We start from the raw sequence: 18,207 nt of genomic DNA, 5'->3' as shown, positions 1-18,207 counted from the left end.
CGGATGCCATCTCCCTGGCCCTACCCTCAACTCTGGAGCATCTGGACAGTAAAGACACATACGTTAGACTATTGTTTATTGACTACAGCTCTGCCTTCAATACAATAATTCCAAGCAAGCTCGTCACCACACTCCAAGACCTAGGACTCAACACCTCCCTCCGTAACTGGATCCTTCATTTTCTAACAAACAGACCGCAATCAGTGAGGATAGGCAGCAATACCTCCGACGCGATTATTCTCAACACTGGTGCACCTCAAGGCTGCGTCCTCAGCCCTCTACTCTACTCCCTATACACTCATGACTGTGTAGCCAGATTCTGCTCTAACTCCATCTACAAGTTTGCAGATGATACCACCGTTGTAGGCCGTATCTCAAACAGCAATGAGTCGGAGTACAGGAAGGAGATTGAGAGCTTAGTGGAATGGTGTCATGACAACAACCTTTCCCTCAATGTCAACAAAACAAAAGAGCTGGTCATTGACTTCAGGAAAGGGGGCGGTGTACATGCACCTGTCTACATCAATGGTGCTGAGGTCGAGAGGGTTGAGAGCTTCAAGTTCCTGGGAGTGAACATCACCAACAGCCTGTCCTGGTCAAATCACCTAGATGCCAGGGCCAAGAAAGCTCACCAGCGCCTCTACTTCCTCAGGAGGCTAAAGAAATTTGGTTTTTCCCCTTTGACTCTCACTAGCTTTTACTGATGCACCATAGAAAGCATCCTATCTGGATGTATCACGGTTTGGTATGGCAACTGCTCTGCCCAGGACCGCAAGAAGCTGCAGAGAGTTGTGGACACAGCCCAGCGCATCATGGACACCAGCCTCCCCTCCTTGGACTCTGTCTTTACCTCTCGTTGTCTTGGTGTAGCAGCCAGCATAATCAAAGACCCCACCCACCCAGGACATCCTCTCTTCTCTCCTCTTCCATCGGGTAGAAGATCGAGGAGCCTGAGGGCACATACCACCAGACTTAAGGACAGCTTCTACTCCACTGTGATAAGACTATTGAATGGTTCCCTTATACAATGAGATGGACTATGACCTCATGATCTACCTTGCTGTAACCTTGCACCTTATTGCACTGCACTTTCTCTGTACTGTTATTGTTTTTACCTGTACTACTTCAATGCACTCTCTCCTAACTCAATGTAACTGCACTGTGTAATGAATTGACCTGTATGATCGGTTTGTAAGACAAGCTTTTCACTGTACCTCGGTACAAGTGACAATAATAAACCAATGCCATTACCAATGGGGGAACAGGAAGTGGCTGTATAAAGAGAGGGAAAGCAAGCCAGCAGTCTGGTGTTGGTTAATAAATGTTCAGATGTTAAACCCACACGAAGTTTGTCTCTTGATGAAGAACAAGCATAACATGGTGTCAGAAGTTGGTGTGAGCTCTGAACAGGGAGAGTCGATAAATACTGTGTGCAACTGAGAAAGAGACTCAGTGAGTATGAAAGAAAAGCTGTAATAAGACGAAGAACAAGCTGGCTGGTGTGGCAAGGGAGCACATTGTTCCTGAAGTTCAGCAGTCACCGAATTTCCCAAGAGAGATTCAGTTGAGAGGCCGAGAGTTCCCATTATGGATGAGCTAAGTCCTCCCACACCTATGCAGTTTACTGGCAATCTAACCAATAATTGGAAATGCTTCAAACAGTGATTCAACATATATTTAGATGCTAGTGGAGTGGGAGGGAATGATGAAAAATTGAAAGCGTCTATTTTTCTGCACGTGATTGGCGAAGATGCTTTGGACGTCTATAACAGCTTTCAAATTGACAAGACAGTTTTTGACTTGGGCACTTTGCTGAAAAAATTTGAGGAGTATTCTATCCCAAGTAAAAGCATCACAGTTGAGAGATATAAATTTTTTTCCTGTGACCAGAAAAAAGGTGTTAGCTTCAACCAATACTTAGCTGAGTTTCACACATTGAGGAAGTCTTATGAATTTGGAGATTTGAGAAACTTACTAGTTAAAGACAGAATAGTTTGTGGAATTCTAGATAATGGACTCAGAGAAAGACTTGTGTGAAAAATATTTGACCCTGGAAAGGCAGTGAATATCTGTAGGTCAGCAGAAACCACACGAGCACAAGCTAAGGAGCCACACAGGGCAGACACAACAGTGCATGCTGTGAAAACAGAGAAGCAGCACACAAAGCATTTCCAAAAGCAACAGCAAAGCAAAGAGAAGGCTCAAACAGCAAATGCAGCAGTGTGGAGGTAGACCCATTCCAAAGATGTGTCCAGCTTATGGGAAGTCCTTGCAATAGCCGTGGGAAAAAGAATCTCTTTGCAAGACGCTACAAAGCTAGGGCTAACAAGAGAAAGGTGCACACCGTTAATGAGGAAATGGAGGAATTCTTTGTGGATTCTGTACAGACTGTGGCTGCTGGTAAAACAGAATGGATTGTTCCAGTAACTGTGAATGAGACAGTAATTCCATTAAAACTTGACACCGGAGCTCAGGTGAATTTGTTATCCATGGATGATTATAAGACTCTCACAGTAAAGAGTAAGATTTACCCTGTGAAGTTGAAAGTGACAGGCTACACTGGAGAGAAAGTTCCAGTAAAAGGGGGCTGTATGGTGACCTTTAAGCACAAGGGGCAGCACTTAAAATCACAGCTACTGATTGTAGAAAAGAGAGTACAACCAATATTAGGTCTGAGTGCATGTGAAAAGCTCCACCTAGTGAAAAGAGTTTTCTTAGTAGCTTCACATACTAAAGGTGACCACACAACACTCATGGAAGAGTATGCAGATGTCTTTGAGGGGCTCGGATGCTTACCTGGTGTACACAAAATTCACATAGATGAGGCAGTGGCTCCTGTTGTCCATGCATGCAGGAAAGTTCCGTTTCAACTTAGAGATAAACTTAAACAAGAACTAGTATGCATGGAATGGGTGAATGTCATACAGAAAATTAAAGAACCAACAGATTGGATGAGTTCGCTGGTCATTGTGCAAAAGAAAAATGGAGCATTGCGGATATGTCTAGACCTAAGAGATCTCAATCAAGCCATCAAGAGAGAGCATTTTAAATTGCCAACACGGGAGGAGATCATGTCCCGGTTTTCAGGTGCCAAATGGTTTAGCAAGCTCAATGCATCATCTGAGTTTTGGCAGATGAAGCTTAATGAGGCAAGTTTGAGACTGTGTACTTTTAACACACCATAGGGAAGATATCGCTATCTTCGGCTGCCATATGGGATCCTGTCCACACCAGAAGTCTACCATAAAACCATCTACATGATTTTTGAGGGCATACCTGGTGTCGAGACCATGATGGATGACATCATGATCTGGGGGTCCACCAAGGAGAAACATGATACTCAACTGAGACAAGTGCTTGACGTGACAAGGAATATCAATTTGAAATTAAATAAAGAGAAATGTGAGTTTGGTGTTAAGAGACTGATGTCATATCTGAAGAGGGAGTGAAGCCTGACCCAAGAAAGACATCAGCCATTAAAAACATGGAGAGGCCCCAAAACAAAGAAGAGGTGAGATGTTTCTTAGGGATGGTGACTTACCTGGCTAAGTTCATCCCTTGACTGTCAACAGTGTCAGCACCACTTAGGTCACTCCTTGAGCAACAAAATCAATGGATTTGGTCTCATGAGCAAGAAGAGTGTTTCCAGACATTGAAAAGGGTCCTAACTGAAGAGTCTGTGCTGAAGTTTTGTGATCCGGAAAGGTATATCAGGATATCAGCTGATGCGTCTCGGCATAGCCTTGGATCAGTACTACTGCAGCAGCATGATGGCACATGGCAACCTGTGGCCTACGCATCAAGGGCTTTAACAAGTGCAGAAGCCAACTATGCACAGATAGAGGAAGAGCTTCTCGCTAGTACATATGCATGCGAAAGGTTCCATCAGTACATCTATGGGCAAGCTATTGAAGTGGAGACAGACCATAAACCATTGGTGTCAATTATGTCCAAACCACTGAATGACTGTCTCATGAGGATACAGCGCATTTTGATAAGGCTGCAGAAATATGATGTGAAGATGATCTACACACCAGGAAAATATATGTTTGCTGCTGGTGCGCTGTCTGGAGCTGTCGACAAGACAGAAAAGAGTGACCAACAGGTTAATGCAGATATACAGGCCTATGTTGACATGATTGTCACCTCTCTTCCAGTATCTCCAGATAGAACAGAGCAGATTAGGAAAGCAGCAGAGGCAGATGAAACAATGAAAATACTCAATGATACAATACGGAAAGGATGGCCGGCAGCAAAGGATACTGTCCAATGTGTATTTGGGATTATTGGGCATGGAGATCTGAACTGTCAGTAGTGAAAGATATGGTCTTCAAAGGGAACAGGTTTGTGATTCCAGTGTCACTACGCAAGGAGGTGCTCCAGAAGATACATGAAGGACATCTTGTGGAGGAAAAATGTAAACGTAGAGCATGTAAAGTGATGTACTGGCCAAGAATGAACCAAGACATCAGCCAGACTACTGCTTCATGTGAAATATGCCTTACTTACAGACCAAAGCAGCAAGCAGAACCACTTATGCCACACCCTGTAGCAGATAGCCCGTATTTCAAAGTTGGAGTGGATTTGTTTGACTGTAATGGAAAGAGCCATATTGTTGTAACAGACTACTTTTCCAATTACCCAGAGGTTGCGACACTGCAATCAACGTTCCTGAAAGCTGTGTTTGCGAGGCATGGAGTTCCATGTGAAGAAGTATCAGACAATGGTCCACAATTTTCAAGCTGTGAATTTGAATCCTTTGCCAATGTTTGGGGGTTTCGACATATAACCTCAAGCCCACATCACCCAAAATCTAATGGCCTAGCAGAGAGTTCAGTTAAGGTAGTGAAGGGCCTCATGAAGAAAGCGCAAGATGGACGAGAGGATTTCCACAGAAGTCTAATGATTTTCAGAAGAGCGCCACTCCAGAACGGCCTTTCACCAGCCCAAATGCTGATGGGTCGACACATACCCACGAACCTTCCAATACATGAAAACCTGTTGACACCTGAAGGAGCACACAAGGTCAAACAGGCTAAAGAGGACGGGAAAGAAAAACAGAAACAGAATCACAAGACAGTGAAAAGCCTACCAGTCCTGAAGCCTGGGGATCAAGTGCGAATCCAGGATCACAATTCTGGCACATGGTCCATGCAAGGAGTTGTGCAAGAGGAAGTAAATCCACATTCATACCAGATCCAGACAGAGGGAGGGACACCTCTGAGGATGAACCGCATGGATCTACAACCACAAGCTCCAACCCTTGTCTGTGACCCGTCCCCTGTCAGTACACCAAAGGGGCCAACATATGGAGAAAATGAAGATGTAGACCAGAATTCCCAGGAAAATAGTTATGCAACAAATGAAAGCAACACACCTGCGAAAACAAGTACCAGACCAAAAAGGACCATTAAACCACCTCAGAGACTGATTGAAAGCTGCTGATCGGACAAAAGTTCTTGGCAGGTTTATAAAGACAAAGTATTGTGTTTGTTTTTCTTTAAAGGGGGAAGATGTGTTATTATGTGTTGTTATGTAGTTATAATAAAGAACTACAGTTCCCAGTAGGCAATGCAAGGGGTCACATGGGGGAACAGGAAGTGGCTGTAAAAAGAGAGGGAAAGCAAGCCAGCAGTCTGGTGTTGGTTAATAAATGTTCAGATGTTAAACCCATGCAAAGTTTGTCTCTTGATGAAGAACAGACATAACACCTTCCTGTTCATGCACCCGTCTAAATGCCTCTTAAGCGTTGCTATCATGCCTGCTTCCACCACTTCCCCAGCAGTGTGTTCCAAGCACCTACCACTCTTTGTGTAAAAACAAACATGCCTCGCAAATCTCCTTTAAACTTACCCCCTCGCCTTAAAGCTATGCCCTCTAGTATTTGACATTTTCATGGAAAAAGACTGTGAATTGCGCACCAACCTCAAAGATCTGAAAGGGCTTTGCCGCTGAATTTGAATGAAAAAGAATGGTTGCAGGACCATCATACGTGAGTAGAAACTTAAAAACTTGTAGACTAGTTATTAATTTAAAAATACTCAAATAATTCCAGTATATTGAAGGCCAAATTGTCTTGTTGATTTATATTTTGTGTTTTTAAGATGTCTAAGGTTTTTAAGTGTTTCTTTGTATGTTAGAGAAAAATTTATTATTGTTTCTGTAAATTAACATTCAGAGCACAATGTTAATATACAGAAACAATAATAAACTTTGGCAGTTCTGGCCGTCAAGTTTTTTGGGGTTGTGGTGGGGTACGGATTTGCATGCCAGACATATGTTGCCCACATTATGGTGCAGAAGCCCTTATACCATGCAGGTTCATGGGGGACCCTCCCAGACATTGGAAGGGTCACCATAAGCAAGTTTAGATTTTATTAATGTTGGAAACAAGCTCATGGTGCTCAGCACTGACAGCAGCGCTCTTGATCTGATATCTACTGAGCTGCAGAGTAATTGCAACCTGAGATTAATTTGAACTAGGTTGCCCCCATAGCTTGCCATTTGTCACAGAGAGAAACAGGCCTTACTCATCCTAACCCATTTTATTCTCCCCAACTTCCCAACATCACCCTCTCCCCCAGGTTCTACCACTCACCTACACACTGGGGCCAATCAGCTTACCAACCCACATATTTCTGGGACCAGCTTCTGGGACCAGGAAGTAATCAGAGCACCTGGAGGAAACCATTTCGGTCACATGGAGAATGTACGAACTCCAAGCACATGGCAGCGGAGGTCAGGATTGAACCTGAGTTGCTGGAGCTGTGAGGCAGCAGCTTTACTTGCTGCACCATTATGCTGCCCATAATTTGATTACAATTGGAGCTTTTGAACAGAAATGCCATTTCTTTCTAGCTCCCTTCCAAGTCATTCACCAACCTGAGGTGGCTCTTTCTTTATCATTATTGAGTTAAAATCCTGGAGCCCCTCCCTGCTCACACTTCGGGGGAATGTTTTGAGAGGCACTCCACAATCATTCACTCACTCCACTACCGACACACGGTAGCTGCAGTTTGTACCATATGCAGGATGCACTACAATAACTCACTAAGGTTCCTTAGGGAGCCCCTTCCAAACCCACAACCTCTACCATCTTAGAGGACAAGAGCAGCAAAAGCATGGGGACGCCACCACTTGGAAGTTGCCCTCCAAGCCACACACCATCCTGACTTGGAATTATATCACCGTTCCTTCACCCTCGCTGGGTCAAAATCTTGGAACTCTCTCCCCAACAGCACACCTCAAGGACTGTAGCGGGTCAAGAAGCCAGCTTGCCATCACCTTCTGAAGGGCAACTAGGGATGGGCAATTAAATGCTTGCTCAGCCTGCGAAGCCCACATCACTTGAATATATTTTAAAAAATGTTGACCACTGGAGTTACTGCAGGCTGGAGAGAAATGAAGCAAGGAAATTGCTTTAGGGCTGCAGTAGCAGCCAATGTTCAGTGACATGTAGAGAAATAAAAATTGATTCACACTTGTTTGGAATTGACATTTTAATTGTAGCAATGTATTGATGATCCTTTGGGTGCCTTTTGGAAGCCCTTGTTCTCATGAAAGCAGCTTTTGCAAATGGATTTTTGATTGGCCTCTGCTTGAGACCAATTTTTACTTAAGCAATGACAGAAATTAATTCCAGTAATCATTTCCATAACATCGTTTGTCGGCCCATCTTTCAGCAAGGCACAATTTCAAGGAATTTAAGCACAGCCGTGAAACTGTGGAATGAAAGAATATGCATTTTTGTAACATCTATCACTTGCTCGGAAACAATTGTGCAGGCAGTTGCACAAAGCATGATCCCACAAACTCAGCCAATGCTCTGTTTCATTGGAGAATGCTGTCCAGGGCAATGAAAAAGTGAATCATGGGATACCTTAATTTCATTCGGAAAATCCAGACTCTGAGGACCTTCTTTTGAAACGCACCATTCTCAACACTACAGTGTTCCTTAAATGCTGAACTGAAATGTTACAACCATTGTATAACTACTTCTTAGCCTACTTTTGCTATCTTTAAGGAAGCAAAAGCATCCCAATGTTCTGGCAGTGACCTACCTAAGGAAATATTGAGACCAAAAGTTTGGCGAAAGAGGAAGGCTGTAAGTGGCAATTTAGAGAGTTGAGGGAGGTTGGAAGCTGAAGGTATGACTGCCAATGGAGCAATTAAATTCAAAGATGGGAAAGAGGCCAGAGTTACCAACCTTTTGTTACAATGGGAGAAGGATTTGACCCAAACTCAGCCACTTAATGTTAATTAGCAGAATGATTGATGCCATTGGATACAGGACAGACACTTCATGTTTTGTTATATTAGGCCAGAAAAGAGAGAAACTGCAAATAAAGCAGAAGGACATAACGCTAACAGCTTGTAATTAAGCTGCACCCTTAATGTACTAAAATAACCTCGGGCACTTCAGAGCATAATCAGACAATATTTGACATTAGACACATGAAGAGATATTAGAAGCACCAAATGAGTTGTCAACAAGCTGAATTTAAGGAGTATCTTAGAGGCTAAGAGGTTTGAAGAGAAATTTCAGAACCAAAGACTTAGGCAACTGAATATTTAGCCACAGGTTATGCAACAGTGTAAACTGGGGAAATTTGGGCGGCCAGAATTGAAGTGCAGGAATCTTGATCAGTTGTAGGAATGGAAAAGATTACAGACAAACAAGAGATTGAGAGCAAAGGAAGCAATTAAAAATAAGGATGAAAATTTTGAAATCACATTGTTTGTTAACCAAGAGCCAATGTAGGCTGGCAAAATTCCAAGCAAGATTCTGCACTCAGTTCCTAAAGTGGGTCTTGAACCCTCACATTTTAATTGCAGAGGCGGTGAGCAGTGGCTAAGGCAAGATAATTAATGACTGGTTTCCATTCAGTTTTAATATCTAATCCTAAATGGTCAAATCCAATTGACTCAAGTCCCACGTACCTGTTAAATCTTCAGGATGTAAAAGATTCTTCCACCAGTTTGCATGAGAGAAGCAGCACAAATTCTGCTGCCTCAAGAAATAAGTTGAAGCACACAATCAGCTCCACAGTTTGTACTCTCTGTTACAGCTGTTTAAGTGTAATCATCTTCTACTCTTTGGAGTACAGAGTAAGAAAGTGACTGCCTCTTGGGAGAGCTTTACTTTTTCCATGTCTATCTCTTCCAGCCACTCAGCATATGTGATCTTTGACTGATTATCTTTATTTTATGTAAAATATTGCAGCACAGAATGGGCCCCTTCAACTCAAATGGTCCAATTTATTTACCTCTGTGTGATCCAGTTATGCTCCACATAAGCCCCACTGTGTGAACCAGTTTTAAAATATAGAAATATTTTGACCACATACAAACAGATTTTAATATTTTGTTCTGCTGTAATAAACACTTTTATCTCTGTTCCTTTATTCTACCACCCCTCATGACAATATCATTGTCCAGACTTTTTGTTATTTCACTGGCTGTCACAATGGACCTAAACATGCAAATTAAATCTGTCAGCCAGACCCAGGTAATGTATGATTTGATTTGAAAAAAGATTTTAGGCAATTTCTGGAATCATTTCATTCTGAAATAGAAACAACTGTTGAAAATGATATACTGTGAAAATCTATCATCACTGGTAACATGCCAGGTAAATTCTTTCAGGCCTTCACACGGGGTGAGATGAGATGTTATTTTCTTTCTATTTATTCACCATGTGCTTTCTGAATCCATTTTTTTTAATTCCAGTTTTGATTAATCAAACTGTCTCTTTTTTCATATTTGTTCATGGCACGTGGGTATCACTGGCAAGACTAGTATTGAACACCCATTTCTAAGGTGGTGATGGTGAGCTTCCTCCCTGATCTGCTGCAGTCCTTCTGGTGATGATACTCCCATCGTGCTATCTGGGAGGAAGTTTTAGAATTTAGACCCAGTGACAATGAAGGAACGGTGATATATTTCCAAGCTGGTCATATATCGCTAGTACTTCATTATTGCTGGGTCTAAATCCTCGAGTTCCTTACTCAAAAGTGTGGGAGTATCTTTACTGGAAGGACTGCAACAGTTCAAGAAGTTGGCTCACCACTACCTTCTTAAGGACAGTTAATGATGACCCTGCCAATGATGACCAGCTCTATGAAATGAATGACGAAAGGTCAGGACGCTGTGCAAATGCAAGTGGCAGTTTTCCCATGCAACTGTTGCCTTTGTCCTTGATGGGAGATGGTGCTGAAGAAACCTTATTGTATTGTTTCAGTGCAACCTGTAAGTGGTTTCTATGGTGCACTAGTGGTGGAGGGAGTGAATATTGAACTCATGTGCATTAAATTTTCCGGTGCTGTTTGATAATTTTTTAAACACTTCTCTGCAATTGAACTTCATTCATCTATGCTTATCCCAAATGTTAACTATTTCCTATGGAAAGAGCAATAGTTAATATTACAGATCTGATGAAGCATCAGTGACCTGAAACATTAACCTTCTTTTTCTCGCTACAAATGCTGCCATATCTGCCGTGTAATTCCAATATCTCTTTTCAAGATTTCCGTCACCTGCATTTTATTTTTACTTTTGGATTAAATATTATATGTCTGGTGCATACGCAGGTGATTGGACTCCGAAAGTTCCAACAGGCAACAGCACACTTTGGGGTTAGCCATTGTATGATATCAGCTCTTCCTGCAAGAAAAGATTTCATTTATGTAGCACATTTAGCATAAGAAATAGGAGCAGGATTAGGCCATTCAGCCTTTTGAGTCTGCTCTGCTATTTGGCAAGGCCATGGCTGATATCTTACCACAACACCTGCCCTATCCCCACATCACTTGATTCCTTTAATATCTGGAGATCTCTCGAACATAATCAATGACCGAGCCTCCACAACTCTTTAGAGTAAAGAATTCCAAAGAATCACCAGTGTCTGAGTGAAGACACATTGGTCATTTCAGTCCTCCATTTTGAGACTTTGATCCTGCCTCTGGACCCAGGGGGAAGTAAACTCTCCATATGTAACCTGTAAGAATTTTGCATGCTTCAGTGAGGTCACCCCTTATTGCTGTAAAATTTGAAAGAAAGGAAGAGACAAAATTCTTTCACGTGGGTGAATCCCTCACACAGATGCTGCTACCAGAGTGGTTTCTTCATTGCTTGAACTTCCCACCTTGCAGTATCAGCCCCAATATCCTCAGAGAAGCTTTGAGATTCAGATTCAGATTAGTTGTTGTTGTATCAGGGTGCAATGAAATTCCTTGCTCCTGTGAAGCTTGCAGAGTAAATGGTGTACGTGGTAATGATAGATACAACAGTAAATACAGTGACAAGTGCAAAATCAATGGAATGGGACAAAGTACAGTTGTGCAAACTGAAGCAGTGCAAAAAGAAATGCAGAAGTGACAATATTGGTAGAAGTAGAACTAAGGGTTGGAGAACGTCTCAGCACCACCGGGAAGGGGCGTGAAAGAGGTGATTGGTTCAGAAGTCTGATATCAGAGAGGAAGAAGCTTGTTCATCCAGGCTTTCAAGCTCCTGTATCTTCTTCTTGAAAGAAGAAGAGAGAAAGGAGAATGACCAGGGTGGCAGGCATCCTTGACGATACTGTTAACCTTCCTGAAGCAACGCACCATGAAGATGGACAGGATGGAAGGAAGTGACGAGCCTGTGATGGACTGGGCAGTGTTTAACACTCTCTGCAGGTTCTGTCAGTCCAGAGCAGAGCAGTTGCCATTTCAGTGTCCTTGCATTATGTTTACTACTGTTAGTACTTTGACCTTGACAAAGCCAGGAAGAGAGAACCTTTTTGGGGATGTGCTTATCTGACGTGCACTCAATGACGAGCCCAGTGCAACTGGTGATCAATAACCATGGATTTGACGCTGACACTGGTAGCTTCGAGCAGGACATCAGCATACAGTGATCTTCTTCCCATTTGTTCTGAGGATGCATCAATCTATCTTTCCCTGTTTTTGATATAAAACCTGGGTTTCACAGCTGCAATGAAGGATTGGTATGACCACAGCATTTAACACAGGTAGCTTGGTTGGGGTATGGAGTTCACGATTATTAAAAAATAAGTTCATCAGCTTCCTATAGGCAGAACTTTGTTGGATACCTTCATTGACATTTGCTTCTTGGGAAAGAAAACTACCCAGGTGAACAAAGCTCTCCATGTTTTCCAGTCCTTGTGCATTAAGCTTGATGCATGATGATGCTGTGGTCTGTCCAGGAGTTGGTTCATCAAACACCTTTGATTTCTCAATATTGATGGTCAGTTCCAAGCATTTGTCTGTATCTTAAAAAAAAGTTAGGATGGCATGTGTGTGTTACAATGGCAGAGGCATCAGTGTGCTCAAGTTTAAATATGATCAACATTCCTCTGGCTTTGGAATTGTCACATTGATGGACAAAGTTGAAGAGTTTCCCATTCATTCAGCACTCATTAGAGCCCAGGTGGGAAGTGGTCCCTGATGAGGAATAGGATGACAAATAGAAAAAAAGGTTGGAGCAATGACATAGTCTTGCTTGAGCAATGCACAAATGCTGGGGGTTCTCAACAGGTCAGGCAGCATCTATGGAGGGAAATGGACAGTCAACACTTTGGGTCGAGACCCTTCATCTGGACTGCTAAAACTGGACCCAGTACATGGGCAACAGGACACATGCTGCCTGACCTGCTGAGTCCCTCCAGCCATTTTTGTGTTGCTCCAGATTCCAGTATCTGCACTCTCTTCTGTCTCTATAGCCTTGCTTGACTCCACTTATGATGATGACAAAGAGGTGCTCCCCTGAAGCATTGCAATCATTTGATAATGCACAATGCTTGTGATATTGATGGACTTCTGTGGGCAGCCAGACTTGAGCAGAGTTGTCACTGGGCTTCATTAAGAATCAATAGCCTTGAAGAGATAACCGAAAGCTACAAACAGGTCCTTTTGTTGCTCCAATGTCTTAGATTAGTCTGGCCACAAAGATCAGGTCTGTAGTTCTTCTTGTTGGTCTGAAGCCACACTGTGACTCAGGTGGAGGATGTGTAAGGCACTATAGAAATGCACATCTATGTTTTATTTATTTGAGCCTAACCTTGTCACCATGGAATTTGAGGTCCTGATTGTTCCCTAACTCCTTAGGTGAATAAATATATATTCACCGCTAATAAATCAGGTAAAACCATTCATATTCTGACTGGGAGAATCTGGAACTGGATTCAACAGGGAGTGATAGAGGTGACTACTAGCAGGGATGGGAGCTGAATTTTAATGTGTTTCATAATAAAAAGAAGTTTCAGGGAAACATCTCACTCCTGTCCTTTTAACTCCCCATTTGCACTTCACGTGCAATTTGAAAGGAGACTGCAGTCCTGAGGGGTTTCATCTTAGCACTTAGGCTGATAGTCCAATTATTACTGCTGTGTAGTGTCATACCCCTTCTCAGCTGATGGCTCTTGCTTATTCCCTGGATACCAGAACATCACTTGCAAAGATCTCAGCTGCCAAATATGATCACCATTCTTTCAAACAAAAATATAAATCAAGCTCCAGGATAGATTCATCAGAATGTAAAACTGGTGAGCCTTTCAGTTCCATTTCTCACCTGATGTGGTTCTACTCCCATAACATTTATGGAATGATCTTGGCTACTAATCCAGCTGTCAGTTCTAATTAAAGTTCTTCAACTTACCTCATATAGCGATCTGGGCATCTTGGATTTCTCCAGGTGTTCAATGAGCCAACAGGGAGAAATTCAAAAGCAGACCAAAAATGGGTGTGCAGAGCTCCTCAGACAATTCCAGGCTCCAAGTGAACTGGCCTGAGGAGCACCTAAAAGTGGGCTGTGGACCTGGTTAACTTCGGGCCAAATTAACAAACCATTGCTAACTGTGCTTTGCAAGGCAGAGGTCAGGAATCAGCTAGAGGGCAGAAGCTGGCACATCCTTCTGCTCCGCTGTTGGACTCAGCACTGTCCAGATGTGGAGCACAGATGTCCTGAGCTGAGGGGCCAGATATAAAGTGCGTCCAGCCCCTCAGCTCTCTGCCAGGAATGGCTGGGATATGGAGAGTGGCTCCATTCATTTGAATGAGGTTATCAACCTTGATTGAAAAGGTAAATACAGGAAGGTGATTTGTTTCTTTTTCTTTGTTTTACTTAACCTTAATGTTTTTTTTAATTACTCTTTAGCATTTAAAGGTGTCTTTAAGTATAGTTTCTACTTTTAGAGTTATAGAGTAATACAGCACGGAAGCAGGCCCTTCAGCCCAACTCATCCATGCCAACCAAGATGCCAGTCTAAGATAGTCCTATTTGGCCCATATCCCTTTAAACCTTCCTATCCATGTTTTGTTTTCATCATATAAATCCTTGGGGTCATTTAGAAACAGTTGAAAAACCTTCAACAGCCTGATCTGTACAAAGGCCTTCAGAGTGGTCAGGATCCACTACCTGAGGCCTGGTGGCACTTGTGGTCCACTGCATTTCCTGGCACAATTGCAGCAGCAAAGTTTGGATCCCAGATGGGATTGCACAGCTGCCAAAAATAAGTGCAGCCATTGTATCTAGCGCAGCCAGTAAGCAGGGGTGTTGGGCTGGATTGAACATAATCTGGCCAAGTGAGATGCAGGCACTGAATAAACTTTCCTCCACGGAGCTCATTGCTCCAGAGACCTCTATGATTGGGTCAGTATGATGCAGGGGGCAGATCCCAGTTTTATGACCAGGTGAGATTGGGTAAGATATGGAAATCAGGAGAGAGGGTGCTATTGGGACAGGGTTAAATCAGGATGGGAGGGAATCAGGGGGCGGGCATGGGTAGGAGAGGGGGAGTGATGAGGAAAGAGGGACTGATTGGGACGAAGGGGTCATTTGAGAGAAGGGAGTCAAGACTGGAGTCATCTGGGGAAGATGTGTTTGGTACAAATTGGAGAGGTGTGATTGGCACAAAGATCATTTGAGAGATGGTGAGGGCTCAATTGAGAGAGGGAGAGATAGGAAGATAAACTGAGAGAAGGGGAATTCTGAAGAAGGGAACTGAATAGGAGGGATGAGAGGTATATCCAGGACTTAGTAATGTTGGAGATTGGTGGGGCAGTTGAAGCTTCAGTGCTAGGGTTGTGGGAAAGGACCTGTGTTGAATGCAGAGGCCCTTTTGTATTGAATGTCAGGTCTGGTTGGTGAGAAGGGAAATGCCCCGTTCTACATACTTGAAAAATTTGTTTTAAAATCTTATTTTTGTGGGGTACAAGCTACAGAGATGCCATGGAGCCACATGTAGACTGCATTTTCTACCTTAGGCTATCTCTCTTCAATAAGACTGGTGTTGTCAATCCTTCAGGGGTCTCCAGAATTGGAGATTAATCATCTCTTGGTCACTGTTATCAACAGCTCCATGTAAAAGAACAAACACCATGGCACTAAAAGAGATGTGCGTATTTTGTTCAGTTTCTTTGAAGACTTTATTCATTGGTTACTTGTAATAGAGTCATAGAGTTGTACAGCATGGAAAAAGGCCCTTCAGCCCATACTTGTCCATTCCAACCAAGATGTATATTCAAGCTAATTCCATTTCCCAGCACTTGGCCCATATCCCTCTGTACTCTTATCATCCATATACCTGTCCGCATACTTCTTAAATGTATCTATTGTACCTGCCTCAACCACTTCCTCTGGCAGCTGGTTCCATATATCTACCACCTGCTGTGTAAAAAAAAGTTGCCCTTCAGGTTCTTATTAAACCTTTCACCCCTAACCTTAAAACTTTTCATCTATAACCTTAAAACGGTGTCCTCTAATTTTTGGTTCTCCAACCCTGGAAAAAAAATCACTCACACTATCTATGCCCCTCATGATTTTATACACTTCTGTGAGATCACCCCTCAGTCTCCTACACTCCAAGGAGTAAAGGCCCAGCCTGTCTATCCTCTCCCTATAACTCGGTCTCTCAAGACCTGGCAACATCCTCGTAAATCTATTTTGCATTTGTAATGGAGGTGGAGCAAGGATGCTGAAGGCAGTAGTTGATGCGCCCTCCAAACTGGAGCAGGCAAATGAAATTCCCACACCTTGGAAGGCACCAGATGCAGATCACATTAACTGGAAGTGCTTCTACTGTGTATTCACCGCTATAAATTTCTCTGCTGTCCTCAATTGATTTGAATGCAGAGAAGTGAAACGCTGGTGCCTGTTAGGTATATCGCAGCCTTCCACCCCTCGCTCATCAGCTGCAGGACTGTACTGATACAAGTGAAGGTACAGTACCTTTCACATTTGCAGAGATACACAGGTGGACTCTGGCATTGAAACTGTTAAACATCAGCTGTGCACAAGAATCATTTTGGTCTTTGCTCGAGTCCATGTTCCCTTCTGACTCATGCACACAGCATCACCCCCCTCCACTCTAATAAGCAACAGAGGATCTTTAAGGAGATGTTTCAGGCTAGGTATATTCCCAAAAGAAGGAATGGAAGGGGATCCAAAGCCAAGCTTCCTTGCATGACAAGGAAGATAGAGAATGTGATGAAATAAGAGGTTTAATGCATCTCAACTGAACTCTTCATGCGAGAACCAGGCTAGATACAATCAGCTGAGAGAGGAAGTGAAGTGGAAAGCAAAACTAGCGAAGAGGGAATGTGAGAATAGAATGGCAGCTAACACAAATAGGAAGTGAAAAGTCTTCCATCAGCATGTAAATAGTAAATGAGTATCAAAAGGCAAGGTAGGACGTGTCAGGGTTGAAAAAGATTAATGCCTAGAGATTTGAGGCAAGGATAGAATATTTAATGGCTACTTTGTATCTGTGTTTATGAAGGAAGTGATTCTCAGCAAATATTAGCAGAAGCGTGGATGGGAATGAAATGTTAGCCAGAATTAGCCAGAGAAACCAACTGTTCTTGGAATGGATCAGTGGTCTGGGCTGGATGACTTTCGTCCATGGTTGACAAAGGAAGTAGGGGTAGAGATAGTGGAGAACTTCTCCAACTATGAGGGAGGTGCGAGAGAATCAGAAGGTGGCAAATGTGAACGTTCTTAGTAACTCCAGGCTGAGAGAGGAGTTGTTCCCATAGCAGATGCTACACAGACAGGGGATAGAGATCTAAGGTCTTGGACAAAAGATAAAGGCGAAGAGCAGAACTCTTTCACACAGTAAGTGACAATGACCTGAAACTCCTCCAAACAGTTGAGATGCATTAAACCTCTTATTTCATCACATTCTCTATCTTCCTTGTCCTTAGTCAAAGCAACATTCTTAGTAACTCTAGGCTGATCATCAGAGTTTAGCAACAATAATCAGGGAAAATGTTAATGGGCACTTGGCAAGATGTGAATTAACAGAGAGATCACACAGATTTGTAAAAGGCAGAATGATGTTTGTTTAAGCTATTTGAAAATTACCTGAAAGTAGCAGAAGGCTGAGGAGGAGAAAGTATTAATTGTTGTCTATGTACATTTTAAGAAAGCATTTGGCAAAGTACCAAATAAATGTCTGGTTGACATAATTAAAATGGAAGGGTTAGTGTCGGCTTGGATTAAAAATTGGCCTGAGGACAGGAAAGCAACAAATTATAGTAAATTATTGAATTTCATACTGAAGGATGTTACAGTGGTGTTCTGTAAGGGACCACTTTTTCTGACATAGATAAATGACTTGGGTATTTGCTTACAAAGTAAAATGTTAAAATTGTCTGATGATACCAAGCCTGAAGGTGTGGCAAACAGGGAGTTTGCTACTAATTGACAGCAACAGGTAATAGATAGGCTACAGAATAGCTGCAAAATGGCACGTGGAATTTTATATACAGGTGAGGTGATGAATTTGGCAAAAGGAATGGGAAAGGTAATGTTGGCATCATGGCACAGTTCTAAAGAGTGTGCATGAATGAAGGATCTGGGAGCTTAAGTGCATAGATTTTTGAATGTAACAGACTGAAGGAGTGGTTAGCAAAGTGCGTGGGATCTTACATAGTGGTACTTCATAGTGGCACTGAGCACAAGAGGAGGTATATTATGCTGAATCTTGTGATTTAGGCTGCAACTAGAGTACCTTGTCCTTTAGGAAGGATGTGAAGGCCCTGGAGAGAACGCAGAGGATCTCTACCAGAATGGTTCCAGGGACAAAGGTTTTTAGTTACAAGCTTAGTTTGGAGGAGGTGGGCTTGCACTGCTTGGAAATAAGAAGGTTAGGGGGTGGGGGAAGATTTGATAGAGGTGCACAAGATTGTAACAGGTTTAGATAAGTTA

This window comes from Pristis pectinata, chromosome 7 (assembly GCF_009764475.1).
Source record: "Pristis pectinata isolate sPriPec2 chromosome 7, sPriPec2.1.pri, whole genome shotgun sequence".
Lineage (NCBI taxonomy): Eukaryota > Metazoa > Chordata > Chondrichthyes > Rhinopristiformes > Pristidae > Pristis > Pristis pectinata.
The sequence above is the reverse complement of the archived record's forward strand: the minus strand, read 5'-3'. Positions refer to the sequence as shown.